The following is a 13,977-nucleotide window of genomic DNA, read 5'->3' on the forward strand; positions in this document are numbered from 1 at the left end:
AATAAAAATAGACAACTACTATAACAGATTACTTAAAAGCATCTTTGTACAAGATCCAAGCACTTATGACAGACTTGAATTCTTACTGTTGTCCTTGCCCATTGTGTTGACTGAGCAGCAGCAATTACGGCAGGGCAGAGATCACAAAATGTTTTCCTGCTGTAATGCCAGGAGCTCAGTGGTCCTGACCTGTGACACAAGTGCTGCGAAGCTTATGTGTCTGAGAAGGAAACTTTTCATTCACCATTTTCTGTGGGCTGCAATATTGTGTGATAATCACACCTCTCACCATTCTTGATGGATTTGCAGGCCACGGTTGAATTAGAGCTTTTCATTTTAACTGGAACAGTGGAAGAAACAATGCTGCTCATGTTCAGTGAAGCTAGGGACTTCGTACATAACATTTTTGCAGACATAATTACATCAAAGCTGGATCCAATTAAGAACTAAGGCCTTTAAATAGAGCTTGTAAGGCTCTAAAAGTCCTATTAATGGTTTGCGTAGTTTTTCATAACAAGCTCTTTAGAAAATGCATACAAAGTGTTCAGCAAAATCTGAAGACAGGATGTGTTTTCACAAAGGAATAGAATTCTTTCTTACATAGTTTCAAAACTAGACTAGGATGACCTAATACTTCTGGGATCATAAAAGAGACACCACCGGTACCATCTTCATGTGCCTCCACATCTAATCTTTAAGAAATTTTTATTCTCTCCTCCAAATCTGTGCCCCAAATAATGCATTTGTCTTTTATGCAAGGAAGAGTCCAGGAGACTTCATCACCTTTTCTTCTAAACTTTATGTAAATTGGAAATGGCCAGATGATGCTGGAGCTAGAAGTGTCATTGATGAGAAATGCACTCAAAGTGAGAGAGAAGCTGGTGGAGACTGTACTGCTTTCTGCATTGATTTACCAACATTGTGTGTTATCAAGGAAATATATGTCGCAAAAGTTCCCTTGTTTAATATCTCTAAGATGGGAGCATTCTGATGGATTCTGAAAATATCTTCCAGGTTGAGGTCAACAGCAGTCCCTGAAGAATATGATTTTTTTCGTTGCCCACTGTAAATGTCAGTCTAATTAAATAGAAATCGATATTGACATCCAATGAAATTACTCTAGGTAGCAATATGTAATATGACTAGCTGGCTCTGTGCTTATTTGCCTATATATCTGAACTGTTTCTACTTTTAAAGAATAGAGACAGAAATGGTAAAGGCGTTTTTCTTTTGTGTTCTGCTGAACTACTGAAAACACTCAGGGATAATACAATTAGTTGACGGATAAAGTTCTTGATGGATGGGACTGCAGTGATACTGAAAAATCTGGTGCTCATTCTATTAAGAGAGATTTCTGCATCCGATGCAATTAAGGGAGGCACAGATGTGAATATGGTAGTAGCTGCAAGAAGAAATGGCTTCACACATTTGTAATCCACTACAAAAGACATCTGAATTAAGACAAATACTGGGAGAGAGATCATCTTTCTTCTTGTGATGAAGAAGGTCAACTCAAGGGACAGCATTCACAGACTATGTCAGAGCTGTGAAACCCAGGAATGTTCCTGGGGTTGGATTTGCCGGTGAATTTCTTCCCCATTGAAAGGAATTGAGAGGTGTGGAGCATGGGACAGTGCAGTCTGTGGGACCAGCTCCCACCTGCTCACAGGTTGGAACAAGACTCCCAAGATGCTGTGGGAACACCTTTTTAAGAACTTTTAAAGACAATATGAAGCTTCTATCCTGGCTTGTATCAAGAATAGTGTGGCCAGCAGGACTAGAGAAGTGATTATGCTACTGTACTCAGTGCTGGTGAGGCCCCACCTCAAATCCTGTGTTCAGTTTTGGGCCCCTCACTACAAGAAAGACATTGAGGTGCTGAAGAGAGTTCAGAGAAGGGCAGAGAAGCTGGTGAGGGGCCTGGAGCACAAGTCTGATGAGGAACAGCTGAGGGAACTGGGGCTGTTCAGCCTGGAGAACAGAGGTTGAGGGGTGACCTTATCTCTGTTTACAACTACCTGAAAGGAGGGTGTAGCATGGAGAGAGTTGGTCACTTCTCCCAAGTATCAAGTGATAGGACAAGAGGGAATGCCCTCAAGTTACACCAGGGGAGACTGAGATTAGATATTAGGAGAAATTCCTTCAGTGAAAGGGTTGTCAGGCTGTCCAGGGAAGTAGTGGAGTCACCATCCCTGAAGGCGTTTGAAAGTAATTTAGACAAGGTTCTTAAGAACATGGTTTAGTGATAGAGTTATGTTAGGTTATGGCTGGACTCAATGATTCTGAGGGTCTCTTCCAACCAAAATGATTCTATGTCTCTATGATTCCAGGGTAAAAGCTGCCTTTTGGCTTGAATTTATTACATGAGCTATAAGTCAAATAAGCGTTTTTAAAAATGAGCTTTTATTTTTTTCCTCAAAAATCTACAAACAATAAGAGTGATGCTTACACACATCAGGAGGAATGTCAGAAACAACATCATATTTCAAAAGAAACCGCAGAACACTATGCTGCTTGCAGCTCTATTGTGGGCTCCCTGTGCGGGTGTGAATTTTCCTAGAACCAGACCAGACACAGAAACAAAACAGTAGAAGCTGATGAGGTTGTTTTGGTCTACATTTGCTACTCTTTTATTTACAAATACCAGAATAGTAAAAGTATTGGCAAATGTACCAATCCATGGGGCATTTGTACCAGCTCTTTTGCATGGTAATATTTGACAGTGGAAAATTCACATGTTCAAAGTGAAGCTTTGTATTTGACTCTCCCCGTGTCCAAAGCTCACAGTATCACAGTCATTGGAAACTCATCTTTCTTTCAAACCTGGCTTAAGTTGGACAACTGTTTCTGAAGTTATCACCTGCACCCCACTACCTGCATTCAGAGACAGCATAACTCAGGGGAGATGCATGGAAATGAGCTCATTAACATTTTAGCACAAAAAATGCCAAATTTTCAGGAAATCTCTGAAGCCCTGAGGGAAAAGCCATGTTTTCTCTCCTGCAAATAGTGCTGGCAAATGAACAGTACTACATACTTTCTGCTTGGAAGTCTTTGTCTGCAGTTGTAGCTCCACAAAATAACACACTAAGACACCCACCCTACCACAATGTAAACTACACATATTTTTACAGTTTCATTGTTTGTTTTTTTTTTTTTTTTTATTCCCTTTAATCATGTATGCAACTCCATTAAAATGGAAGTAAACTTTCCATCATAACAGTAATTATTACATTTTCTGCTAATAACAAGCATCTCTGGATATTTAATCTGCTGATGCAACTTCTACAACCAGAACTCCACTCTTTCCTAAACTATAGAAGCATTTTGCCTACTTGGTGTTTTTTTCCTTAGTGTCTCTTATCACAGATCACAGGCATGACAAGTGTCCAATTTAATACAATGATAACTTCTGATAGAAATTTGCATTTATAAACCTGTAAATATTCTCTAGGTTCACCAGGCAAACATATCTTGGTAGATCAAAGGAAAAAAAAAAAAAAAAAAAGGATTATTTTAAGTGAGCAGAGTTATCTTATTTTTTAGTGTAAATATAAGGAGAATTATCAAAAGAGGGTTTTCATAGCATCATCAACTCCAGTATGTTAAAACTAATTACTCTTTAAATCTGAACAGCTCAAAAGTAAGAATGACATGCTCTTGTTTACCTCTGGCCATTGAAAAAGACACCTGCTCAAATTTGTTACCAGGTGACCATTATAAATAATTTGGTAAATGCACTATTAATGTTTTCAGAACACTATGGCATTCTAAATATCAGCTTCCATTACAGAGCATAATTTCCCGACTTTGATTTTGTAAGAGCACTGATGATCTTAATGTTTATCCTTGAAATGAAAAATAAACATTTATCACATTTACTGAGGAAATTTGTGGTTATGGCTATTAGGAGGACTTTTCCAAAGTACAAGTATTATTCTGGGTCTCATCCAAGAAGGCTTCCAACTCAGCTACTGATCATAATCATGTTTTACTCTAGGACAAATCAGAAAGCATTAGCTATAAATCCACATAGGTAACACTGCTAAAAAGGCTTCCAAGGGGACGTGCTGACTTCTAAAGCAGATTCTTTTCCCTTAATAGCCTAAACATATGCCTGTTTAAAGGGACCATTTTAATGAACGTAAAAAACCCACATTTAATGCAGCAATAGGATCAAGATATCCAAGAACAAAGATACTAGACACAATACATTGATATTTTTTGCTTTGACTCCAACGGGAGAATAAGCCAGGTTTGTTAACTTCACTATAAAGTTCGTGAAAGTGACCACCGTGTCTGCTTTGAGTTGCTATGAACTGAGAGTTGAATTTGATAACTTATATCTTAATGAAGAAAGAAGTATGTTGAAAATCCTGCTCTCATGCTAATCAGCACAGCAAGCCAGAGCCTTCTCAGCAAAAACCCATGAATATTACTGCTGCTGCTTCTTTCTGGTACTTCTTTATCTGGCTCTGGAAAGCTATATGAAGATATATAGCAGCAACCTTTCCAGTCTGCGATACACCATTTATCACCCGTTCAGACAAGTTTTGACACTGGAAAAGACCACAACGTGTTTTATAAGTGGTACCAATTTGACTTACAATGCACAAGGATATTCTGTTGGCAGGTTTTTTCCTACCCAAATGACCCTGCAAGCCTTGGTGCTGGTTCTCTCCCTAGTACTGCTACCTAATGCAAGAAAGATGCTGATTTTTTTTGGTTGCAATGGGCTATTCAGCTTCCAATTTCTTCATGCAAAGCCTGCCAGGCACACTGGCTATCATAGCGGGAACAAAGCAGTTATTCATGAGAAATGACAATGGTCTTTTCAGATTCATGGGATATTACACCTTCTGTATTAGATGCCCAGTTCCCAAATTATTTCATTTCACTATTCCTGATAACATGTGGCTAAGGATCATTTGTCAACTAAATGCGTAAATCCCTTAAAAATGGATGAAATTTCAGATCTTGACTTCTGCCAGTAGGGTAATATGATGCAGTATGGAGGAATTACTGGAGAGGACCAGTGTGAACACCAGTTCACTGAAGCATACCTGTAAAGGAAATTACAATTCCCAGATGGTTTCTCTAAGAGTTTGTGCTGGTTTTGGCTGGGATAGAGTTAATTTTCGTCATAGTAGCTACAGCTGGGCTTTGCTTTGGATTTGTACTGGAAACAGTGTTGATAACACAGGGATGTTTTCTTTACTGCTGAGCAGTGCTCACACAGGGTCAAGGCTTTTTCCACTTCTCACACCACCTGTGAGTGGGCTGGGGGGTGGAAAAGAAGTTGGGAGGGGACACAGCTGGACCTCAACTAACCAAAGGGACACTCCATAACACATAAGATCATGATCAGCATATAAAATGGGAGGGAGAAGAAGGAAGGGAGGTGGGAAGACAGAGTGATGGCTTTTGTCTTCCCAAATAAACCTTACGTGTGATGGAGCCCTGCTGTCCTGAAGATGGCAGAACACCTGCCTGCCCATGGGCAGTAGAGAATAAATCCCCTGTTTTGCTTTGTTTGTATGTGTGGCTTTTGCTTTACTTGTTAAACTGTCTCTGTCTCAACCCACAAGTTTGCTCACTTTTACCCTCCTGATTGTCTCCCCCATCCCACCATAGGGGGTGTGAGAGAACGGCTGTATGGGGCTTAGTTGTTGGCTGGGGTTAAACCACAACAGAGCTATAGTTTTGTTTCTGACATAGACGTGTCTTTAATGACTATCTTCAGTTTCTTTAATCACTATCTTCTGCTTCTTTAATGACTATCTTCACTTAACATCTTTCCAAGATCAGCTTCTACTAAAACAGGCTGCATATTCTATCCAGGCTTCCCAGCATAGCACTTACTACACCAGGTCTGGTTTTTATCACAAGTTATATTACATTAAAAAGCACATAGTTATTTTTCTGTCTCTGCAGCAAATGATGATCAGCAGAACATGTTTTCATCTCCTATATATTTAAACACTGATTTTAATATTCCTATTACCTGAAGAGACTTTTGCCTATTTAGAAATATTCCAATTAAATTAAAATTATTTATACTGGGCAAAGGTAATGCCCTAAATCAATAAAACTGCCTGTGTACTGCAGGAGATGTGGACAGTGAGTAGGGATTTAACAACAGGTATTCATAGATGGAATCCTGGTTTGCATTTCATACTTTATTCAAAGACTTTCAAAGACTGTGATCCAACATCCATATTGCATGGCTTGTACACCACTGGTATTTTTGTTGCAAGATTCTTGTACAGCTCCACAAGTTCCCACTCTGTACAATGTCTCCTTCCCCCCTTTTGTCTGAAGCTACAGTCAGCTGTCAGTTCCCAGACTGAAAGCTCCTGGCTAATGGCAAGGACTGACACCAGGAAGGGTGGGTTTGGAGCTGTACAGCTTGCTCTAAGGTCTGCAGTTATTCCAGAAACCGCTTGCAAAGTGATACTCCCCATTGGTTTGCTTTAGGGACGTCTTCAGACTTGCCACTCACCACATATTCCCTTCTGTGGACTCTGACAGAAAGGAAAAAAAAAAAAAAAAAAAAAAAAAAGGCTCACAATCTGCCATAATTGATTCTGGTTAGCCTCAAGCTTTCTGCAGCATTTTCTGCACTGGAACAAAGAGCTGGGATTTGCCAGAACATCTAATTTCAGTGTCTATATATCAGTTTCAAAGATAAACCTCTGTAACGGAAGAGGGTAAGTGGAAGACTATGCACAACATGCTGACACAGCTTTATCTCACTCCTACTGAAGAAGTGTTGTGGGTTTTTTTGGTTTGTTGGTTTTTGTTTGTTTGTTTGTTTTTTAATATATAAAAGAGTAGAAATCATAAATTGAGCACCAGTGTTGGATCACTTGTGAAAGCAAGATCGCAATGTTACACGGTTTTTATCTTCATTAGTATCAGGCTGATGCCAAAAGTTTGGTTTTGAGGTGGTTTGCTTTTTTAATGCACAGACATGGGAGCTGAAGTTACGTCTTTGATTTGCAGTCTGGGAAGGGTTAACATGAAAAAGAACAAACACCTCCAAGTCAAAAACAAGGAAGCAAATCTTTACAGACAATCATATATATCACAAGTACAGATATTGGAATTGATAAATTTCAGAGCCTCACAAAACATAGGGAAGACTATGTGTATCTCAGAGGTGGAGCAAATAAGATGGCACACTAGTAAATGTATTGCAAGGAAGAGACCACTTCTCCTGTATCAGGTCTTCTTCCCCTTAGTTATGGGAAGAGAGGAGCAGAACTAAAAAATTGTCATCTGTAGCAGCAGCTGTGCACATAAGTGCACAGAAACTCACAGTGGCACTGGCGGTACTTAGTCGAAACAGACAGATACTATTTTAGTTTTTCATGAGTGGCAAGAAAGCTTTTTTTCCCCTCAGTTTCAGCTTCCTAAGCAATGTGAAAAACAAGTGGCTATAACTTTGCTAGGGCAGGTGTACTTTTATTCCTCTTAAGTCTACGTTCACCATACTTGAAATTCCACTCAGAATAACTACTTATACATAAATTGCCATTTAATCTTCCAATTCACGTAGGTGTCTTTTCTCCCCGAAGGGAGGAAAAAAACAATTTCAAAAAAGGTACCTTTGAGTACATATCTCTTGGGTAATCAGCTTAGATCTGTGCCTTGTTCTTCCTTCTTTAGTCTCCATCATTTGTTGGAAGGCAAGAAGGGAAACTGAAGGTCAAAAGATTATCCCTCCCTACTGAATTGCAAAAGTAAGAAGAAGCAGTGCCAAGAGATTATCTTTCAGACCACATGCTCTCTTTACATACTTTGGGGAATCTGTCCCTATGATTCCCTTGTGGAAAAATGAGCAAAACTGAACTCCGATGTCTCAGTTTTCCAACAAACAGGACTTCATTTTCCTCTGAATTCCCTTTGATCCCAGGAAATGGTTCAAAATCAAGACCCAAAAGCTCTGATCAGTGGTGCCCCTGAGGGACTGAGATATCAGGACAGATCTCTCGAGAAGCCTGGTGTGGAAAAGGAGGGCAGCCCTCAACTCTGCATGCTCAGTCTCCAGTACAGAAAGTTTAGTTTTTCATCCAGATGAGTGACAGCCAGGACAGCTGTAAGGACACGGGTGTCCCTTGGCTGTCCCACTGGCACCAACCTGTTTAGGGAAGGGAAGCAGCGGATGCGGAACCTTTCACACCTGGGCCAAGAACTACAAGACTGTGCTGCTTCTCCTGGCCAAAGCAACTCTGTGTGGTATGGAAAGCTACTTGGCAACACAAGGAAGAATGACTGAAGTAGATATTTCTGCTTTCTCTTCTGGCTTTCTTCTCCATTTGAAACCAGTGCTGCCAGCATCAAGGCAGAAAGACTCAGCAAAAATCAAAAGCCAGACTTGGGTGAATAATCTAAATTATTGTTCAAAAGCATTAAATGAGAAGCTTTTGGAGTTGATCCATTGGGTGTTTATGAAGCACAGAATCCAGCTGTGCACTCTGTTACTTGAGCAGCAAAAAGAAAATCTCCAGTCCACCAAAAGCATAGTCATTCCCAGAGCTACCGAAGGGACTACATGTGGCTACATATCCACACAAGATGGCTCATTTAGATGTTTGCTCAAGCCTGCTCTTCTTTGAAACTTTACTGTACAGTGTTACGAAGTCTATAATTGCGTCAGTGAAAAGAGCCAGTTACACGACTGTGCTTATTTGTAAGCCAACGGTCAAGTTTCCTGTCAATAATTTCCATAATGAGTAAAATGATATTGTGCAGAGTCAGCCCCAGTTCCTAAAACTCATCTTGAGCTTTTGTGGTGCATGGCTTGCAAGAGCTGGGACAGCTAAATGCTCTGCTTTTTCCAGAGTTCATACTATCTGATACACTTAATATCTGTTAGCGCTGGCAGAAATCAAGATGTCAGTCTGCAAATGCAGCACCTGATGGCACTCCAGGGACCCCAATGTCACTGCCTGCCCCCAGAACTCCCCCCACTCTGCTCATGGCCCCATTCCAGCCCCTGGGACCATTAGCAGCTGCCCAAGCGAGGCTTTGGGACATCATCTCCAGCCCTGCCCGACCACAGGTCTCACAAACCAGGTACCCCTGTCCTGGCCCATCCCTGTCCTCACAATCTTGCCCACCAACCCCCGGACCAGGTCTGACCCCAGGTCCCCTCAACGGGCCTGATCCTGATCCTGACCTACAGCTCCTGACCCCAGCAAACCCCCTAACAGTAAATGTAGCTATTTTATATACTGCATTTTGAAAGGGCATTACGTAATCCACATGTGAAGAACACCACGTAAGAACATGGGAGCCCAGAACCACATCTAAAACTGAGACCATCCGATTTCTCTCATTTTTGTTTCCCCCATGGGTGAAAAAGAAATGGCAATATCTTCCTACTTGCCAGAAAGAGCATGGGGCAATGACCTCATCTGCTTCCAAACACTTTTGTTTGCCAACAAGCTACAATGCTCCAAACCAACTGCTAAATTTAAGAATTATATGTCATAGGATTGATTATTTGACCTTTTCTCACCAATAAGCAAACCCCATATTGTCTTATTATTATACTGGTTTAGTATAGTATTATACTTAAAAAATAATAAATCAGTAGCTGATTATTTGTCAGTCAATACTTTAACAAAAAACAAATCTTGCAACATGTATTGAAAAGAGCATTCATGAGAACTCAACCAGCAAGACAGAAACTGCCCAGATACTTTACCAAGATTGCTCCAAAACCAGCTACTCCCAAAACAACTACGCATAAAAGAAAGTTTTTAAGTGAAGAGGGTAGTTAATATAATAGAATAACAAGTGTTACTCAGTTCTTTTGTTCCATTTTAATTATGTCTGAATAAAACATTTTCCAGACCAAAAAAATTACTTGCAATATCACCTCCTTCTTCTACACACTACACAGACAGTTACAGGGGGAACAGCCCCATTATTATTCTGGCAGAGAAGAGCAAGGAAATCTTGAGTATAACAAAAGATTAACATGCTTATTTCAGTGTTTACATTTCAAGTAATATTTTTTAAATGATGTTTCCAAAAGATACCTCTTTTATCTACTTTTTTAAATTTACATTTTTCCATTTAAAATGCAGCATTAGGCTCCTGAAGGGAAAAATTAAAAAAAAACGTACTAACCTGAGCACGATCACAGAGAGGGAAGGATTTGAACAGGAGTCCTGAAATATTGCTCAAGAAAAACCCCGCACTGCCAAAGCCATTGCTGTTTCATGGTCAGGACTCTGCTGATCGGACATTGCCAAAACCACACAGTAGTAAGCTGGTCTTGTAATCAAAACAAACACTTAAAAAATGCCAGGATGTTTAGGATTTTAGCTCAAGTTCTCATAAGTGAAGTGTGATGCAGTCTCTTCTGCTTTCTCTCTTTACTCAGATTTTCTGTTTTTTCCAGTGAAAACCAATGATCATGAAAGCTGCAGGATGGAACTTTGGAGACTAAAAGTCTCTAATTATCTAGAAAAGCACAATAATCTATCCTCCCTCATTCAACTCCAGGAATGCCTCAACCCCTCTTGCAGGGATCACCTCCCTAGGAAAGGAAAAAAGAAACCAGTTCAAGGAAACACTCTGACCTTGAGCTTCCTGCTAAGCCTCTCCCAGTGATGCTCATTATCACCAAACATGACAAATCTTCCCATGGCAGTGTCACCTTGCTGTTAGAAAATACACTAAGAGCCAAGTCACAGGAAAGTGGTCACTACAATGAACAGCTCATTCACCAGAGGGCTGGGTACAGTATAGTCTAAAAGTCATTAAAACAACAACAAAATATTTTAAAGCTTACATTGATCTTTTCCTCCCCCATCCAACCAGCACAAGTGATTTCTATTGACTAAGAAAGAGAAATTGCTTAAGAAGCAAGAAAGTATTCTACAGCAAAAGGCTCCCCAACCAGAAGTCCAGAAATGTTATCAAGTTTTATCCCCTCATGGGATCCAAAATTCCAATGTAGAGCCTTTAAAGTTCATATTGAACATACTAAAATGAAACACCAAACCTGGGCTTTTTGATCCTAAATTATTTCACCCAAGTTAGACCAGAATAGAAATCATCTGAGAAAGCTGCACTGAAAAACCACATGCATTGATCTGGCTGCTGCTAACTCAATTCCAAATTCTTAAATATGTATATCTATTATTATAGCTTAAAATTGACAGTTTCAAATGTCTGCTGTTTAAATGTGCAGCCAGACAGAGTCACCAGGACAGCTAAGAAACTTTCTGAAGACAGAAGGAGAAGGGAGGTAAATTATAGTATTGATATTTAGATATGCCAAATAGATTGCTACCACGGTTATAATTTAATAAAGCTATAATTTAGATGCACAAACTAATGCAAAATCATACATTACTGTGATATACTTGGTTAATACACTGGTTGGCAAGGTACCTTCAACATAATTAGGGTAAAAAAGTCTTAAGTTTCCAATTCTACCTGTCTGGCTCACATGTCATCATGAAAATGAAGCGCAGAAGTTTGTATGGAAACACCGAAAGTCTGATAATATGGCACGGATGAGGTTTTTCATTATCAACAAGGAGTGGTTGAATTCTAAACAGGTAAACAATGCAAAATGTTTTAAAATAAAACAGCAAACCTGAACTTTTCTCAGAGGCAGAGCAGTGCTGTTGGGTTGGTAGCTGGTGGGCTGCACTTCCAGTTGCACCGCTCCTTTGACAACACTTCACTGTCTACTTTAACCTGGATTTGTGCCAAAGTTTTAACCCTCACAGAGACTTCTCCTGCCCCTGACCCATAGGTTTACAGATGCTATCAAATCATCAAGTCATATGTTAGAAATCACTTCTCACTTCAATCAAGGCTGGGAGCATCTTTGAAGGGAAGATGCTGGCACAAATCATTAGTGTTCAGAGTCTGTACAACATTCATAAAACTGTTCATCTTCCCGGGGACAAACAAGTACTTCCGCAGCAGACAATAAACCAACTGATCCTAAAACATTAATATAGAAAAGCAAAACCAAAACAAACAAAACCCAAACAAACAAACAAAACAAGCCCCAAACAAACAAACAAAACAAAACCCAACACCACACACACACAAAACCCACACAACCAAAAAACCACCCCCAAAACCCTCACCAAAAAAGCAGAAGCCCGTTCAGGCAGGCAGATCAGCGCTGTGCCTTTACACCACCACAGCTTTTTAACAGTGCTGCGGCATTAATCTAATGTGAACAAAAACTGAATAGCTAATGCGAACAACATTCAAACAAAGCCATAAAAGTACAGCACAGAAGAGGTCTTTTTTTCCCAATGTATACTAAAAATTAAGCATACGCAACAGAAAGATAAATCCAGTAGTTTTATCTGCAGTACCAAAATCCTAAACGGGAGTTAATAAGGTTGTGAAAAACCTTGAAAAGTATCAGGAACACAACACTCCTATTCAGATTTTACACAGAGCTGAAAATATGTTTAATACTCAATATTTTAAGCAGCCTAGACCTTGGATGGGCTGACCAATTTCACAGTTGAGAGCCATCTATGCAGTGATTTGTACTCCTGGCACAGACTCTGCCATCCCTGATCATCAATTACCTGGATAAGGAAAACATATTTAGAATAAGATTTCCCCCCCCCCCCCTCCCAGGTCTGCCTTGAATCATTTTAAGGTATAATTTCACAGTCTATATGCACCAATATATACTGAATCATTATTGTATCATCAGTTTAACACAGAATGGAGCTGCAAGATAGAGTATATACAAACTAAGTGGGTATGAGGCTGAAAAAGCAAGAGAGCTTAGTACATTAGAAAAAACACAGCAGCTTACAGCACCTTCAGCTGTATCTTAACACAAATTCTAAGTCTTGCAGATGCCATAATCCATATCTTTCCACATGTATGCACTTTGATGTCATTCTTCACTATATACAGCCATATACAAATTCTTCTGCAAGATCTTTGCCCATTTTAATGCAGAAAATGGAGGGCAAACTTCAATCAATGAACAGATACTTAAAATCTGGCTTTCTCTTGAGTGTTCAGTGTGTGACCATATGCTTTGTTTAACATGTTCCATTCAACATGCTCTGCAAACCGAATGATTAATTTTCTTGTGGAATTTTTCTAGTGTTCCTTGATATAGTATCTAGCAACCAAAAAACTACTAGTTTATTTTCGAAGGGAACCATATTATCTGCATTTTTCAGGTGAAGAAAAGCAAGATAGAAAGAGCTTAAAATAGGCGTCCAAAAAAAAGAGCAACAAAGCTGGCAAAAGGTCTGGAGCACAAGTGTGGTGAGGAACAGCTGAGGGAACTGGGGCTGTTCGGCCTGGAGAACAGGAGGCTGAGGGGAGACCTTATCTCTGTCTACAACTACCTGAAAGGATGTTGTAGCGAGTGGGGTATTGGTCTCTTTTCCCAAATAACAAGTGAAAGGACAAGAGGAAATGGCCCCAAGTTGTGCCAAGGAAGTTTTAGATTGGATATTAGGAAAAATTTCTTCACAGAAAGGGTTGTCAGGCATTGGAACAGGCTGCCCGGGGAAGGGGTGAAGTCACCATCCCTGGAGGAGTTTAAAAGACGTGTAGATGAGGTTCTTAGGGACATGGTTTAGCGGTGGACTTGGTAGTGTGAGGTTAATGGTTGGACTTGATAATCTTGAAGTTCTTTTCAAACCAAAATGATTCTAAGTTTCTATATTTAGTGATTCAGTGCCCAGTTAGCAAAGAAATCAATCTGATACTTCCTAGAACTCTTCACATTACTTAGGCTTTACATATCCAAACCATTCAACTTCTCTATCAGTTCTGAGTGCTCAGCATGCCTGTAACTGAGACCCCAGCTTCCCCTTTCTGTGAAAAATCAGATTTAAACAAGTTGATTAACACAATAGAGGAGTTCTGTGGTACAGGCATTGCTATAATCCAGTCCTTCAAAGCAGCACTGAACTGCTTCAAACACAAGACAGTCTCTTCCTTCTC

General features: G+C 39.9%; 1 protein-coding gene across 19 annotated transcripts in view; it reads right to left on the reverse strand.

Moving 5' to 3' along the window:
- Positions 1 to 13,977, reverse strand: part of MAGI2 (membrane associated guanylate kinase, WW and PDZ domain containing 2) — a 745,411-nt gene that overhangs the window by 614,773 nt on the left and 116,661 nt on the right. Inside the window, exon 1 of one of the 19 annotated variants that reach the window (XM_071803470.1) lies at positions 10,144 to 10,377. The exons of the other annotated variants lie outside the window; for them this stretch is intronic. The gene's annotated coding sequence lies outside the window, so the exon portion shown is untranslated. Of the gene's footprint in view, positions 1 to 10,143; positions 10,378 to 13,977 lie in introns of those variants that run through there. 19 annotated transcript variants of the gene reach the window in all.

Source organism: Patagioenas fasciata, chromosome 1 (genome assembly GCF_037038585.1).
Source record: "Patagioenas fasciata isolate bPatFas1 chromosome 1, bPatFas1.hap1, whole genome shotgun sequence".
NCBI lineage: Eukaryota > Metazoa > Chordata > Aves > Columbiformes > Columbidae > Patagioenas > Patagioenas fasciata.